The following is a 16539-nucleotide window of genomic DNA, read 5'->3' as shown; positions in this document are numbered from 1 at the left end:
GGAGAACTGTGGAGAACTGATACACAGCAATGGTTACACTCTTTCCTCACTAAACATTTTAAATTTTTTTTCTTTTTTTTTTTTTTTTTTTGAGAGACAGTGTCTTGCTGTCACTCAGGCTGGAGTGCAGTGGCATGATCACAGTTCACTGCAGTCTTGACCTTCCAGGCTTAGGTGATCCTCCCACCTCAGCCTGCCGAGTAGCTGGGACTGCAGGTGCACACTGGCATGCCCAGTTAGTTTTTGTATTTTTACTAGAGATGGAGTTTCACCATGCTGGCCAGGCTGGTCTCAAAACTCCTGACCTCAGGTGATCTGCCTCACTCGGCTTCCCAAAGTGCTGGGATTGCAGGCATGAGCCACCGTGCCTGGCCCATTTGTTTGTTTTTTGTAGAGGGTCTGGCTTTGTTACCCAGACTGGTCTCAAACTCCTGGGCTCAAGCAATCCTCCCACCTCAGCTTCCAAAGTATTCGGATTACAGGCATGAGCTACCTCGCCCAGCCCTGAACTTCTTATCCTAAGCATAATGCTGACTAGGTTCAAATCTGAGCCTGGTTTCTTGAGCAGGCAGGCATTCCACCCAGGCTAATATGGGTGTACAGCTATAACCCTAGTAACTACCCAGGGCATACATCAACCAACCCTCCAGACTGATGGTGTCCAATAAAATATAACACCACCCAAATACATTTTAAATTTTCTTTTTCTTTTCTTTTTTTTTTTTTTTTTTTGAGACAGAGCCTCGCTCTGTTGCCCAGGCTGGAGTGCAGGGGCGCGATCATGGCTCACTGCAGCCTCCGTCTCCCAGTAGTAGCCTCCTGAGTAGCTGGGACAACAGGTGCGTACCATCCCGCCTGGCTAATTTTTTGTATTTTTAGTAGAGATAGGGTTTCACCATTTTGGCCAGGCTGGTGAAACCCCATCACCTGGCCTCATTTTAAATTTTCTGGTAGCCACATCAAAAAGAAGAAAGGTTGGCCAAGCACAGTGGCTCATGCCTGTAATCCCAGCACTTTGGGAGGCTGAGGCGGGTGGATCAGGAGTTTGAGACCTGCCTGGCCAACATGGTGAAATCCTGTCTCTACTAAAAATACAAAAATTAGCCGGGCGTGGTGACGCATGCCTGTAATCCCAGCTATTCAGGAGGCTGAGGCAGGAGAATCGCTTGAACCTGGGAGGCAGAGGTTGCAGTGAGCCAAGATTGCACCACTGCATTCCAGCCTGGGCAACAGAGCGAGACTCCATTTCAAAAAAAAAAAAAAAATCAATATATTATTAATGAGATGTACTTTGTTGTGCTAAGTTTTTGAAATCTGGTATGTATTTTATCTGTGTAGCAGCCCTCAGTTGGAGCAGCCACAGTTCAAGTGCCCAAGAGCCACAAGGAACTGGTGTCTGACAGTGCAGTTTCAGACCAATTTTAGCTCCTTCTGGTGACCTGCAGCAGCCTCCTCCACCTCATCCCCATTCTCAGATCATTTCCCCACTGGTCCTAAATGCCCCAAGGGTGGAAGAAATGGAAAAAGCCATGTTGCACACTGGATGCCCCTGCCTGCCAGCATGCCAGCTGGCAAGAAGCCAAAGCTGCCAGGGATCGCTGCAGATCTGGTAACGGTAGGTTCAGTGACATCTCAATATTTGAGCACAGATCGCTCTCGGGGGAGGCAGATGCAGATTCTACTCCTTCTCAAAACCCTCCCAGTGGCTTCCTATTGGACACACAAGAAAGTTCAAACTCTGTACTCCACTACCTGGCACTGATTCACCTAATGTCCAACTTTTCTTTTTCTTTTCTTTTCTTTTTTTTTTTCTCTGAGACTGAGTTTCGCTCTATCATTCAGGCTGGAGTGCAGTGGAGCTATCTCAGCTCACTGAAACCTCCCCCTTCTGGGTTCAAGTGATTCTCATGCCTCAGCCTCCTGAGTAGCTGGGATTATAGGCCTGCATCACCACACCCGGTTAATTTTTGCATTTTTAGTAGAGATGGGGTTTCACCATGTCGGTCAGGCTGGTCTCGAACTTATGACTGCAAGTAATCCATGCACCTCAGCTTCTCAAAGTGCTGGGATTACAAATGTGAGCCACTGTGCCCAGTCCACCTTTTATTTTTCACAACGCTTCTATAGAGACCTTAGCTAAAGCCAAGCCAAAGCAACCGGGCACCCCACAAACACACCTTGCCTTTTCCTGCCTCCATAAATTGTGTGTGCTATTTATTCACAGTTAGAACGTTCTTACCTACTAAGTTCCACCCAATTCTGAATTCCACCCAGTTCTTAGTCTCTTCCCTGAAGCCTTCTTTAATGACTCCTGACTGAAGGGGTTTTATCCTTCTCTGCCATCTATAGCACATTTATCAACAATAACCAGGGCAGTTGGTGTCGTATTTCAGAACACACCTTATTTGCTTTCCCTGTTAGCTTGTGAACACCTGAAGGGCAGGGGTAAGAGTCTTTGATGATGATGATGATAATAATAATAATAAATAATGGTTAATGTCTATTGAGTACTATGTTTCAGGCCTGTGCTAGGCACTTTACATTTATTTATTTATTTATTTATTTATTTATTTGTTTATTTATTTATTTATTTATTTTGAGACGGAGTCTCACTCTGTCACCCAGGCTGGAGTGCAGTGGCGTGATCTCAGCTCACTGCAACCTCCACCTCCTGGGTGCAAGCCATTTTCATGCCTCAGCCTCCCAAGTAGTTGAGATTACAGGTATGTGCCATCACGCCCGGCTAATTTTTGTATTTTTAGTAGAGATGGGGGTCTCACCAATTTGGCCAGGGTGTTCTTGAACTCCTGACCCCAGTGATCCACCCACCTCGGTCTCCCAAAGTGCTGGAATTACAGGCGTGAGCCACCGTGCCCGGCCGGCACTTTACATTTAAACTTGATAAACACCTCAGAAATTATTCCCATTTTATAGGTGAGAAAACAGAGGCAAAGAGAGGTAACTTATTTTCAAAGATGGGCAGTTTGAGTGCAGAACCTAACCACCTCCTACCTAAAGGTGGCGCTCTACCACCTTTCTTGCTGTGGTTGGGTTTTTTTTTGGTTTTTTGTTTTTTGTTTTTTGAGATGTAGCTTTGCTCTTGCTGCCCAGGCTGGAGTGCAATGATGCAATCTCTGCTCACTGCAACTTCTACCTCCTGGGTTCAAGCAATTCTCCTGCCTCAGCCTCCCGAGTAGGTGGGATTACAGGCACCTGCCAACACACCTGGCTAAAATTTTGTATTTTTAGTAGAGACGGGGTTTCACCATGTTGACCAGTCTGCTCTGGAACTCCTGACCTCAGGTGATCCACCTGCCTGGGCCTCCCAAAGTTCTGGGATTACAGGTGCGAGCCACCATGCCCGGCCAGTTGTTCATTCTTTAATACAGAACTGTGAAAGTGGTAAACAGTAAATACACATGTAATTGTTTGTCAGCTATTTAGGGTTTTTCCCAGAGCACTATACAGACTGTTGGCTGCATAATAGCAATTTAATAGACATTTTAAAATGAATGCCAGCCAGGCACAGTGGCTCACACCTGTAATCCCAGCACTTTGTGAGGCTGAGGCAGAAGGATTTCTTGAGCCCAGGAATTGGAGGACGTAGTGAGCCATTGTTCCCGAACCAAACTGAGGGTTGGGCTGCTATTTCTCGTGGCCCAATAACGAGATGCAGATGAACTGGGGAGGAAGAGAGTTTTTATTTCTGCAACAGGTTACAAGGAGAAGACCTGGAAATTATTGCGAGGACAACTCAAAATTACAAAGTTTTCCAGAGCTTATATACCTTCTAAGCTATATGTCTACATGTAAGAGTACATTCATCTAAAGACATAAGTAGGCTGGACAAGGTAGCTCACGCCTGTAATCCCAGCACTGTGGGAGGCCGAGGCGGTCAGAACTTCTGACCTGAGGTCAGAAGTTCGAGACCAGCCTGATCAACATGGTGAAACCCCGTCTCTAGTAAAAACACCAAAAATTAGCCGGGCGTAGTGGCGGGCGCCTGTAATCCCAGCTACTCAGGAGGTTGAGATGGGAGAATCGCTTGAACCTGGGAGGTGGAGGTTGCAGTGAGCCGAGATCAGGCCATTGCACTCCAGCCTGGGCAAGAAAAGCAAAACTCCGTCTCAAAAAAAAAAAAAAAAGAGAGAGAGAGAGAGAAAAGACATAAGTGATTAATTTCTTTTCATCTATAAGGTCTGATTCCTGAAGACCTTCCTCTGGAGCCTCAGTAAATTTACTTAATCTAAATGGATCCAGGTGCTGGGGTGATTACCCTTATGTTTTTGTTTTTGTGTTTTTTTTGAGATGGAGTCTTGCTCTGTCACCCAGGCTGGAGTGCAGTGACACAATCTCAGCTCATTGCAACCTCCACTTCCCAAGTTCAAGTGATTCTCCTGCCTCAGCCTCCTGAGTAGCTGGGACAACAGGCATGCACCACCACGCCCAGCTAATTTTTGTATTTTTAGTAGAGATGGGCTTTCACCATGTTGGCCAGTCTGGTCTCAAACTCCTGACAGGTGATCCACCCGCCTCAACCTCCCAAAGTGCTGGGATTACAGGTGTGAGCCACTGTGCCCAGCTGATTACTCTTATCTTGTCTCCTGCTAAATCACAGAGGTTTGGGGAGTTCTTTCAGGCTCCCAATAAACTTGTTTGTGGAGGCCTGGGGAGTCCCTTCAGAACCCCAATAAGATTTGTTTAATCCTAAATGGATCCTGTTAAGAATTCCTCCATTATTTTGTCATGCTTTAAGGCCCAGGAAAGGCCTACACAAAACTTTTGGTGGGCTTTTGTTACATTCCAGTCTTTGTATAAGGGCACTGGCCCTTTCAGCTTTCAATATTTAACTTAACTACTCAGTCAGTACCGCAACAGTTGTTATGGAAGCCTGCAGCTCTTGGCACTGCACTCTAGCCTGGGTGACAGAATGAGATGTAGTCTAAAAAAAAAAAAAAAGAAAAAAAAAAAAGAGTGTCCTGTATTCACACAACCCCCACAGGACTGGACCTTCTTGAACAGTGCAGCATGGCTCATTCCTTGGTGTCCCAACCCCTGCTCAGCATCTGCAGCGTGGGGCAGAGAGCAGGCACACCTTCCAATGCTGCTCTGTTCACTAGACGGCAGCTTTCTCCTCAGCCCTCAGTGTTCAGCTTGTGCACAGAAAACGTGAATCTAGATAATAAGGGCAAAGAACATCTCCACAGGACACAAGTAAACCACACCACCGCACCCACCTCTATCAACCTTGTCTGCTTACTTGGAGCTCTGATCTCTAACAGGCAATTTAATCCTCCCTTGTGGAACTCAAAAGTCATATACCCATTCCCCAGGGAGCTGGGTGATAAGAAAGCACAAAGTTTCGGATTACTCTTTGATAAGAGTCTTGCTTAAACAAGATCACATATAAAAGCCTGTCTGATCCCCACACCCTTCTCCCCTGGCTCCCCTCTCTCCTTTCTTCCTCTCTTGCTTGTAAGATTGCAAGATTGTACAATCCACCCCAGAGACTTGGGTTCTGAAAGACCTAATGCAAATTGCTTTTAGACACACACATTTCTTTCCCAGCCCTCTGTATTAGTCCACTCCCCGCCCAGCAGGCCTCACCCTTGCCCCCTACATGGGAGTTGACGCTTGGGGCTCCCCTGGGAGCTGATTGCCCCGGTCTGCTCCTGACCACTTCCCATTGGCGCTTGCTCATTTACATTTTAAAATTAGAGCAAAGTTCAACGCTGTGGTTGGCTTTAGTGACTCTATGAATTGCCCCACCTTGGTGAGAAAAATGCAGACAATAGCCACCTGGGAAAACTTTCCTCCTAAAATAGCACAGCCCCCCCAGCATTCTGGCAACAGGTTGCTTGCTCTGTGGTGAGTTTCTGGCTCTAGGCTGATGGAAACACCCGGGGATGTAAATAGCAATGAGAAAAGGCCACTTGTGCCACTATGTGGTTTTGTGTTGGCGGGTTCTTCCCCCACCCCAACCCCACCTAAGTTCTCTATTTTTGTTTTGCTTAAAACTTCAGCTCACAGCATAAACACCAAGGGTTGAGGCTCGGCTCCATTCTGCTCTAGAGCTGTGAGTGCAGGGTGAGGGGTTGTGGTGTCCTGTCTGTTTCAGTCTCAGCACTGTCCTCCCAGACCCTCCCTTCTGAAGGTCAGTTCCCTCCGCTGCAAAGTGGGAGTAACAGCACTCGTTGGGAGGGTTGAATGAGTTGGCAAAGCCCATGCCTGGCACAGTGCCAGCCTGTGGCAGGCTGCGTGTCTCAGGCCATGATTAAGACAGGGTTGTGGCGGTGATGCAGATGCACACAATGATGAGGAAGCAGACGGTGGAGACCCTCTTGGTAGTCCCCGACCACACAGATGCATGGCAGGACCAGGAGGCGGGGGCCTCAGGCTGAAACAGCCAGCTCCCCAACCCCTCGTTTGTGGGATTCCAGGCCAGCGCCTGGCAGCCCTTCGGCACGGAACTTCTTGTACATTCCACGGCAAGTGAAAGGGCTTTTGTCCCCACACAGGAAGAACAAACGACAAAGGCAATTGTGTGTCTCCCCACGGGCCCACACAGCAGGCTTGGGAAGAGAAACTTCTTTCCCCAAGAGTCCAGCTTTGCTGGAGCGGCTACAGTCATGGATGAGTCAAACTGTCGCACGGCTCTGGAAGAGAGTGGTGTCTGAGCTCCCACATGTGTGGCAGGGTGCTCATTGCACACCCAGCACACACACTCATGTGCACAGACTCCAACACATTGCTCCTGCCCAGACTAGTTGGGCAGTGCGTCACAGATGCTACAGCTGCAGGGGCTCAGGAGGGCATCACACCCACCCGCTTCAGGAGGTGATGGCTTTATTATTCGTTGATATGGTTTGGCTGTGTCCCCACCCAAATCTCATCTTGAGTTGTAGCTCCCATAATTCCCACGTGTTGTGGGAGGGACCCGGTGGGAGATATTTGAGTCATGGGGGTGGTTCCCCCATACTGTTCTCATGGTAGTGAATAAGTCTCACGAGATCTGATGGCTTGATAAGGGGAAACCCTTTTGCTTGGCTCTCATTCTCTCTTGCCTGCTGCCATGGAAGGCGTGCCTTTGCTCCTTGCCTTCCTCCATGATTGTAAGGCCTCCTCAGCCATGTGGAACTGTGAGTCTATTAAACCTCTTTTTCTTTATAAATTACCCAGTATGGGCATGTATTTATTAGCAGCATGAGAACAGACTAATACATTCCCCTTCCCAGGTGGGCCACAAAGGCCCAGAGGGTCCTACAACTCACCATGGGTCTCACTGTGCTTGTCCTTTTCAGGCCTCACAGCCCACACTGTGAAAAATGTTAGGAACTATCAGAGAAAGACCTGTTTTCAAGAAGTCTATCCTGAAGTCCCTTCAAACACATAGTCATTGAGGGCCTATGAGAGGGTGGAGAATCCAGACCACCCACAGGAGATAAATTATACTGAAGAAATCATTCTCCCTGGGACAGGATAGGTCTCTCCTTTTGCCACTTTTTCCCCTCCTTATTTTCCCTATTCTCTTGTAATTGTCATAATAGGAAGCTGAGGGTTTGGAAGGTTTTAAAATTTGTTAAAGGAAAAAACTTTTCTTATCAAATGAAATTATTATGCATCATTTTATTGGACTCCATGAATGGAATGGAATAACCCAACTCATTTCTGCTGCAGACTTGGCTGCCAGAGCCCTTGGCTGCTGAGTTTAGCGATCAGTCACAGTAACCAATTCATCCCAGGTACATCTGGTGCTCCTAATAGATGTCTGACCTGGCATCTGCTTTTATGTTTTGTGTCTTGTATCCTGAACTTAAATTTCATAAGCAATCTTTGTGCTGTGCAAAAAACTTTCATTGGCCTAACAGAGTTGGGAAATCTAGATGTTATTCCCAGTTCTGCCTGACTGACCAGTTCCACCTTGAGCAAGACATTCCCTCTATCTGGGCCTCCATTTCCTCATTTTGAAACCTATCTGTGTCTCCCAGACTTTCCTGTAACAGAATCACCTTGAGTGTTTGTTAAATATACAAAGTCACAGCCTCCTTCCCTAAATGAGGGGTGGGGACAGGGAGCTGGAATCTGTATCTTTAAACCTAGCACCCTGGTGGATTCTAATCTGGCAAGTTCAAAACATGAACACCAGATGGTTACCAAAGTTCCATTCTATGCTATGATCTATAATTCATACAAATAATCTCTTAGAAGAAAGAAGATGAAGTTTGGTACAGATTTTGACATATCTTGTTTTTTACTGAATGTAGTTTATCATGATCCTCAGTTTTCATTTATAAACACACATAAGGGAAACACTTTGTATTTTCCTTTGCAAGGTGAAAAACCCAACACAGGTGCTTGTTCCTCCTGTGGCTTTCCATTGGATTTTTACCAGGGTTGGGCCCCCCACTCCTATCCATGGAGGCTGTGCTTCCTAGGAAGGCCAACACATGTTTCCCCAGACACGTGCACGACTCATTCCATCACCGCCCTCTCTTGGGTGTTGACTCAAACGTCACCTTATCAGTGAGGACTTCCATGGGGCTCATATCACAGCTCTCTCTCCAACATTACCTATCCTCCTCCCTACTTTGTTTTTCTACTTAGCACTCATCACTATTTAACCCACTGGAAATTTTACTTGTTTATTTTGTTTGCCATCTCTCTCCCCTACTAGAGATAAGCTCCTCAGGGATTTCTCTCTGTTGCGTTCCCTGCTATAGCCCTCAATGCCTGAGCTGAGACATAGTAGGTGCTCAATAAATATCTGCAAACTCAATGAATGAAGTGCTTGCTGGATGAAGGAATGAATGAATGAACTTCCTGGACTGGCGCAGATATTTGACTGTCTGCACAGTCAGAGGGACAGCCCCTCTAACTCCAGGTCATGCTCCAGCCTTCTCACAACTGTGCTCCTGGCCTCTGGACTCATGCACACACTGGTCACATCTGAACCCCATGACTGAGATGCCCCTTAGGTAACTGCATATCCTCCGTCCTCAGTCTCTCTCTGTGGGAAAGCCAGGAGTTACATGCAGCTCCACCCCTGCTCACGGCACACCCCTTGATGAGTGCTGACTGCATCCTTTCACCCCAGCTGCTCCCCACCCTTCTTACTCTCCAGCTGGGACAGTGAGACCTTGGTTGCTTTTGCTCCAGTAGGGGACTGTCCAACACCCAGCCACACTCCTGAGCCTTTCTCTAAAAACAGAATCTTCTGGCTGGGCGCAGTGACTCACACCTGTAGTCCCAACACTTTGGAGGGCTGAGGCAGGTGGATCACTTAAGCCCATGAGTTCGAGATCAGCCTGGGCAACATGACAAAACCCAGTTTCTACAAAAAATACAAAAATTAATGAGGTATGGTGGTACACAGCTACTCAGGAGGCTGAGGTTGGGGGATCACTTGAGCCTGGAAGATGGAGACTGTAGTGGGCCAAGACTGTACTACTGCACTCCAGCCTGGGCAACAGAGTGAGACCTGTTTCAAACAAACAAACACAAACAATTTCAGCCTGGCAACTTTACAAAGCAAGGCCCCCATCTTTACAAAAAAAATTAAAAGTTGGCTGGGCACATTGGCTCACGCCTGTAATCCTAGCACTTTGGGAGGCCGAGGCCGGGGGATCACCTGAGGTCAGGAGTTTGAGACCAGCCTGGCCAACATGGTGAAACCCCATCTTAACTAAAAATGCAAAAATTAGCTTGGCGTGGTGGCAGGCGACTGTAATCCCAGCTACTTAGGGGGTGGAGGCAGGAGAATCGCTTGAACCTGGGAGGCGGAGGTTGCAGTGAGCCCAGATGGCGCCATCGCACTCCAGCCTGGGGGACAAGAGTGAGACTTTGTCTCCAAAAAAAAAAATAAATAAATTATAAATTAAGAACCAGCTGAGTGTGGTGGCACATGTCTGTAGTTCCTGCCATACGAGAGTCAGGCAGGAGGATTGCTTGAGCCCAAGAGATCAAGGCTGCAGTGAGTTGTGGATTGCACCATCACCCTCCATCCTGGGTGACAGAGCAAGACCCTGTCTCAAAAATAAATAAATAGCTGGGTGCAGTGGCTCACGCCTGTAATCCCAGCACTTTGGGAGGCCGAGGCGGGTGGATCACGAGGTCAGGAGATCGAGCCCATTCTGGCTAAAATGGTGAAACCTCGTCTCTACTAAAAATACAAAAAAATTAGCCAGGCATAGTGGCAGGTGCCTGTAGTCCCAGCTACTCAGGAGGCTGAGGCAAGAGAATGATGTGAACACAGGAGGTAGAGGTTGTAGTGAGCCAAGATCACGCCACTGCAGCCTGGGCCACAGAGCAAGACTCCATCTCAAAAAAAATAAAAAAACAAAAATAAATTTAAAATAAGTAAATAGGCCGGGCGCGGTGGCTCAAGCCTGTAATCCCAGCACTTTGGGAGGCCGAGACGGGCGGATCACAAGGTCAGGAGATCGAGACCATCCTGGCTGACACAGTGAAACCCCGTCTCTACTAAAAAATACAAAAAACTAGCCGGGCGAGGTGGCGAGCGCCTGTAATCCCAGCTACTCGGGAGGCTGAGGCAGGAGAATGGCGTGAACCCGGGAGGCGGAGCTTGCAGTGAGCTGAGATCCGGCCACTGCACTCCAGCCTGGGCGGCAGAGCCAGACTCCGTCTCAAAAAAAAAAAAAAAAAAAAAAAAAAAAAAAAGTAAATAAATAAATCTTTATTATTAAAAAAGACAGCTACTGGCACCTAGAGGGATGAAACAGAGTCCCAGAGCTACGAAGGAGGTGGGATTAAGCAGGGTCCGTTAACTTGAGTCTCTTGAGCTGGGGCCCAGAGAAACTGGTTCAAGTACTTGTGGCTCTTTGACCATAACTGGCCTAGGTCTTAATATGAGTGAGAATTTGAACTAGGAAAAAATGGGCACACATGCTCACCGCAGAAAATTTGTAATAAACAGGTAAACAAAAAGAAGAAAAACAGCTAGCTACAGTCAACACACAGAATGCTTACTAGTACCAGCTGTTCGAAGGGCCTTTACATTAACCGACTTGTTTAATCACACAACAATCTGTAGAAGCAAAAGTTTGCCCTGCTTCCAGAGTTAGCAAACATTTAGTATGCCACCGTCAGGAAAACAAAAACAAAATATTTTGCAACCCAAGAGAAACCAAAACTAGCAGGTTCAACTCCAACAAGTTGTGGTACCCAGAATAATAAAACCTTGATTATTGTCTGTGAACTTTAGACTCCTTAACAAATACAGTTCCTGGCCAACCATGGTAGCTCACGCCTATAATCCCAGCACTTTGGGAGGCCAAGGTGAACAGGTTGCCTGAGCTCAGGAGTTCGAGATCAGCCTGGGCAACATGGTGAAACCTGGTCTCTACAAAAAATTAAAAAAAAAAAAAAAAAAAAGCCGGGACTATAGCCATAGTCCCAGCTACTTGAGGGTCTGAGGTGGGAGGATCACTTGGACCCGGAAGGTTGAGGCTGCAGTGAGCCGAGATTACACCACTGTACTCCAGCCTAGGTGACAGAGCGAGACCCTGTCTCTGAAAAAAAAAACAACCACAAAAATTCCTGTCCCTAATTTTTGTTATGCTGTTGTCTAAAGATGACATGGCCTTAGTAAATGTAGTAATCATGTGAGAAAGTCATTGTTTTTCATAATGAGCAGACAAATGTAAACTATATTAGTTTCCCAGTAGCCATAACAAGTTAGCACAAACTTGGTGGCTTGAAACAACAGAAATTTACTCTCTCATAGTTCTGGAGACACAAAGTCCAGAATCAAGGGGTTGGCTGGACCATGCCCTTCTGAAGTGTCTAGGGGAGGCTCCTTCCTTGCCTCTGCTGGCTTCTGGTAGGTGACGGCAGGCATTCCTTGTCTGTGGCCTCATTACTTCCATCTCAGCCTCTGTCTTCATGCAGCCTTCTCCACTGTCGCCCTTGTCTTCTCCTGTTCTGCCTCTTATCAGAACTCTTATCATTGGACTTAGAGCCCATGTCAATAATCCAGGAGGATAGATCCTTAAATTAATTGCATCTGCAAAGACCCTTTTTCCAAATAAGGCCACAGCTTCCAGGGGTTAGGTCATGGGCGTACCTTTTCAGGGACCACCATTCAACCCATTACGTTAGCTCTGGTGGTCTTTAGGGTTTGTTTCTTTTACTGAAATGCTATGGTTATGTTTTGATATTTGGAGGGTCAGCCCTAAAGTTTAGCTCTTGCACTCTTTGCAAGTCATTTGTTGCCTTCCTTTTCTGAAGCTTTTGCCTCAGAGTTTTTCCTTGACAAACCTATGATATGATGTGGGTTGGTGCCATTATTATCCCTGTTTTATTTATGTATTTATGTATGTATGTATTTATTTATTTTGAGATGGAGTTTCGTTCTTGTTGCCCAGGCTAGAGTGCAGTGGCACCATCTCGGCTCACTGCAACCTCTGCCTCCAGAATTCAAGACATTCTCCTGCCTCAGCCTCCCAAGTAGCTGGGATTACAGGCACGTGCCACCACAGCTCATTTTGTGTTTTTAAAGTAGAAATAGGGTTTCACCATGTTGGTCAGGCTGGTCTCGAACTCCTGACCTCAAGTGATCCACCTGTCTCGGCCTCCCAAAGTGCCGGGATTACAGGCATGAGCCACCGTGCCCAGCTTATTATTCCTGTTTTAGAGATGAGGCTACTAAGGCATAGAGAGGTTGATTACGTACATGTGAGTTACATAAATTCATACAGGCAGTCTGCTCCAGAAGCACCAGCACCCATAATGTAACCACTCAAGAGATAACCAACATTAGCCCTGTGATGTTTTAAACTTTCAGCCTCTCCCTCTTACATATTGTGTGTGTATTTATTTTATTTTTACAGAATAAAAATCAACCTATTCCCATTTCACTACATATTCTTCAATCTAGTTTTTAGTTGCTGTGATCATTCGTCACGTGGATGGACATCACTTAACGCTATTAGTCCTAGATCTTTCAACTCAGCACACTTGCATGCAACCCTTTCTCTGTGTAAAGCGCTTCTGTGTTAGGGAAGAGAGGTGAGAAAACCAGGGTCTCTGTCCTTCAGGGGCTCCCTAGCAAGTGTGGTGATTCTCAGCCTTGAATGCATTCTAGAACCATCTATGGAGCTTTTAAAAGATACCTGCCACTCCATACCTCAGATCAAGTATCTCTGAATTCCTGTAGCAGGAGCCCAGCATCAGTGATTCCAGTGTCCCATTAAGGTGGAGATCTCAGGACCCAAGGGCACAAGCTCCCATCACGATATGCTCAACACCTGCTGTCTCTAAAGCTCCTCTCCTGCCTCCTGTGCCTGGAGGCCAGACAGCTATTCCCTGGGTCTACCAGACCACAGAACTCTTCGGACAATGAATTAACCCTTTGGGTTCTGTACATATGCTCTGCTAACTTCAGCAGCAATGGTCTCTGGGCCTTCCTGCCCATGTGGATGGTTCTGTTCTTCCAGCTCTTCTCTCTGTGTTTTTAAGTGGAGGAAAGAGGCAGGATATTTAGTAAGTAGTTCAAGACAAACATCACAGGTATGGGAATCAGAAGACCAGGGTGTTAGGACTCCCTTGGAGCCCATATGACTCTGGCCTAGTCACTTGACCTCTCTGGAAGATGGCAAAACAACAAACAACTAGCTTGCTCTCTTCAATACTTGTAAACTGGTGGGTCAGTTCTGAGTCTCCAGGGAATTCATCAAATTGGAAAGTGACCACAGCACCTCTGGTCCATAAAGGATTTGTGCCTCCTCTGTACAAATCCAGATGAATGCTGGATTCCAGCAGTCCCTCAGCTGCGTATTCTCATGCAATGGACAACTTGAACAATGCCTGGCCTGAAACGACCTTGCTTTAAGTGATGTTTAACTGACAAAGAAAGCACTGGGCCTGTATCTTCACCTGAAAGATGATGAAGAGACTGCAAATGGGAAAGAGTGGAGGAGAGACAAGAGGCTCCAAGAGCTACTACTGCAACTTACCCAGCTTCACGTGGCTCCCGGGGAAGACTGGGAAACTCCTGCGGCAGACTACCCCTCGCGCCCTCCCAGCAATCCACAGGGCCTGAGAGCTGCTTTCTAAACCCTGCAACACAGGCTGGCTTGCTCACATTCATAGCTTTACACAGAGAGACTGCGAAACTAAAAATGTGAATTAAACAGATCCACAGCAGCTACAGATCTTACCCTTCCTGAAATGGGGCAAGGCCCATCTGGACATTTATGAAATTGGGCAACTTTGCTCTGAGACACTTCCATCCCCACTTTTATCTCCCCTCCTTTATACCCACTTAACCTGTGTGTGTGTGTGTGTGTGTGTGTGTGTGTGTGTGTGTGTGTGTGTTGTTGCTTTTTTTTTCCGAGACAGAGTCTGGCTCTGTCGCCAGGCTAGAGTGCAGTGGCATCATCTCAGCTCACTGCAACCTCTGCCTCCCAGGTTCAAGCAATTCTCCTGCCTCAGCCTCCTGAGCAGCTGTGACTATAGGCACAGGCCACCACCCCTGGCTAATTTTTGTATTTGTAGTAGAGATGCGGTTTCACCGTGTTGGCCAGGATGGTCTCGATCTCTTGACTTCGTGATCCACCCGCCTCGGCCTCCCGAAGTGCTAGGATTACAGGCATGAGCAACAGCGCCCGGCCTAACCTTTTTGGTTTTTTTTTTTGAGACAGAGTTTTGCTCTGTCGCCCAGGCTGGAATGCAGTGCCACGAACTCAGCTCACTGCAGCCTCCACCTCCCGGGTTCAGGCGATTCTCCTGCCTCAGCCTTCCAAGAAGCTGGGACTACCACTGTGCACCACCATGCCCAGCTAATTTTTGTATTTTTAGTAGAGATGGGATTTCACTATGTTGGCCAGGCTGGTTTCCTGACCTCAGGTGATCCGCCTACCTCAGCCTCCCAAAGTTCTGGGATTACAGGTGTGAGCCACCGCACCCAGCCCCACTTAACCTTTTAAATGCCCAGTGACTCTGGCTCTGTCCTTCCTGTGCTCCCTCCCTTCCTCCCTCCACCATCTCACCCTCATCCCATTCCCATGCTACCCCTTCCAGTTAGCCCGAAGAGTTGTTGGAAAAACTATAGACTTCACAATCAAACAATCTGAATTTAATTCCTTACTAACTCTGTGAACTTGGACCAGTTATAAAATCCCTTTGAGCCTGTTTCCTGATCTATGAAATGGGGATAAAGATATTTAGCTCATATAATCATACTTAGCTGATAGGGTTGCTGTGCTAATTATTTAAATTAAAGGTACTTAATAAATGCAAGTTCTATATTTTTCTTCGGAAAGAGTCTGCTCTTATTTAAGTCTTGATATAAATTTTACTTTATTATTATTATTACTTTTTGTTTTGAGATAGACTCTTGCTCTGTTGCCCAGGCTGGAGCGCAGTGGTGCGATCTCAGATCACTGCAACTTCCACCTCCGGGGCTCAGCGATTCTCCTGCCTCAGCTTCCCAAGTAGCTGGGATTACAGGCATGCACCACTACGCCTGGCTAATTTTGTATTTTTTAGTAGAGACGGGGTTTCTCCATGTTGGTCAGGCTGGTCTCGAACTCCCGACCTCAGGTGATCTGCCTGACTCGGCCTTCCAAAGTGCTGGGATTACAGGTGTGAGCCACCGCACACGGCCTACATTTTATTATTAAAAATCATCTTTTTTTGCCGGGCACCGTGGCTCATGCCTATAATCCCAGCACTTTAGGAGGCCAAGGCAGGTGGATCACTTAAGTTCAGGAGTTTGAGACCAGCCTGGGCCAACATGTCTGTCTCTACTAAAAATATAAAAATTAGCCAGGAGTGGTGACACACAACTGTAATCTCAGCTACTTGTGAGGTTGAGGCAGGAGAATGGCTTGAACCTGGGAGGAGGAGTTTGTAGTGAGCTGAGATCAGGCCACTGCACTCTAGCTTGGGCGACAGAGAGAGATTCCATCTCAAAAAAAAAAAATATATATATATTTTTTTTTCTTCTGTGTTTTTACTACAAAAGCAAGGCATGTTAATTTGCTGAAAACCCAAAGAAGCAAAAAGAAAACATAAAAAAAACCATAACCCTATCATCAGCACATTTACAATAAACACGACTTGTTGAGTAGTATAAGCTAGAAAATGTGATCAGCCCATGATGTTATTTTTAAATTTAATCCTCACAACCTTATAAAATAGATACTATTTAAATCACTATCCAACATGTGATTAAACAAGGCCAGGTGCGGTGGCTCACACCTGTAATCCCAGCACTTTGGGAGGCCGAGGCAGGCAGATCACTTGAGGCCAGGAGTTCAAGACCAGCCTGGCCAACATGGTGAAACCCTGTCTCTACTAAAAATACAAAACTTAGCTGGACATGGTGTAATCCCAGCTACTTGGGAGGTTGAGGCAGGAGAATTGCTTGAACCTGGGAAGTGCAGGTTGCAGTGAACCAAGATGGCACCACTGTACTCCAGCCTGGATGGCAGAGTGAGACTGTCTCAAAAATAAAAATAAATAAAAAATTTTAAAAATTTTAAAAATATATGATTAAGCAAAATTTCAGAGAGGTTA

The 16539-nt window shown here is 46.6% G+C and overlaps 2 long non-coding RNA genes across 2 annotated transcripts in view; both read right to left on the bottom strand.

The window, feature by feature from the left end:
- LOC114671714 (uncharacterized) overlaps nucleotides 1–5767 on the bottom strand; it is a 33559-nt gene extending 27792 nt beyond the window's left edge. Inside the window, exon 1 of the long non-coding RNA XR_013402790.1 lies at nucleotides 5621–5767. This is a non-coding gene — a long non-coding RNA (uncharacterized LOC114671714). The remainder of the gene's footprint in view (nucleotides 1–5620) is intronic.
- The window catches only part of LOC106992937 (uncharacterized), a 166175-nt gene that overhangs the window by 119946 nt on the left and 29690 nt on the right, over nucleotides 1–16539 (bottom strand). The window lies entirely within an intron of this gene.

This window comes from Macaca mulatta, chromosome 13 (assembly GCF_049350105.2).
Source record: "Macaca mulatta isolate MMU2019108-1 chromosome 13, T2T-MMU8v2.0, whole genome shotgun sequence".
NCBI lineage: Eukaryota > Metazoa > Chordata > Mammalia > Primates > Cercopithecidae > Macaca > Macaca mulatta.
Note: the sequence above shows the minus strand (reverse complement) of the source record. Positions and strands in the feature narration are given on the sequence as shown.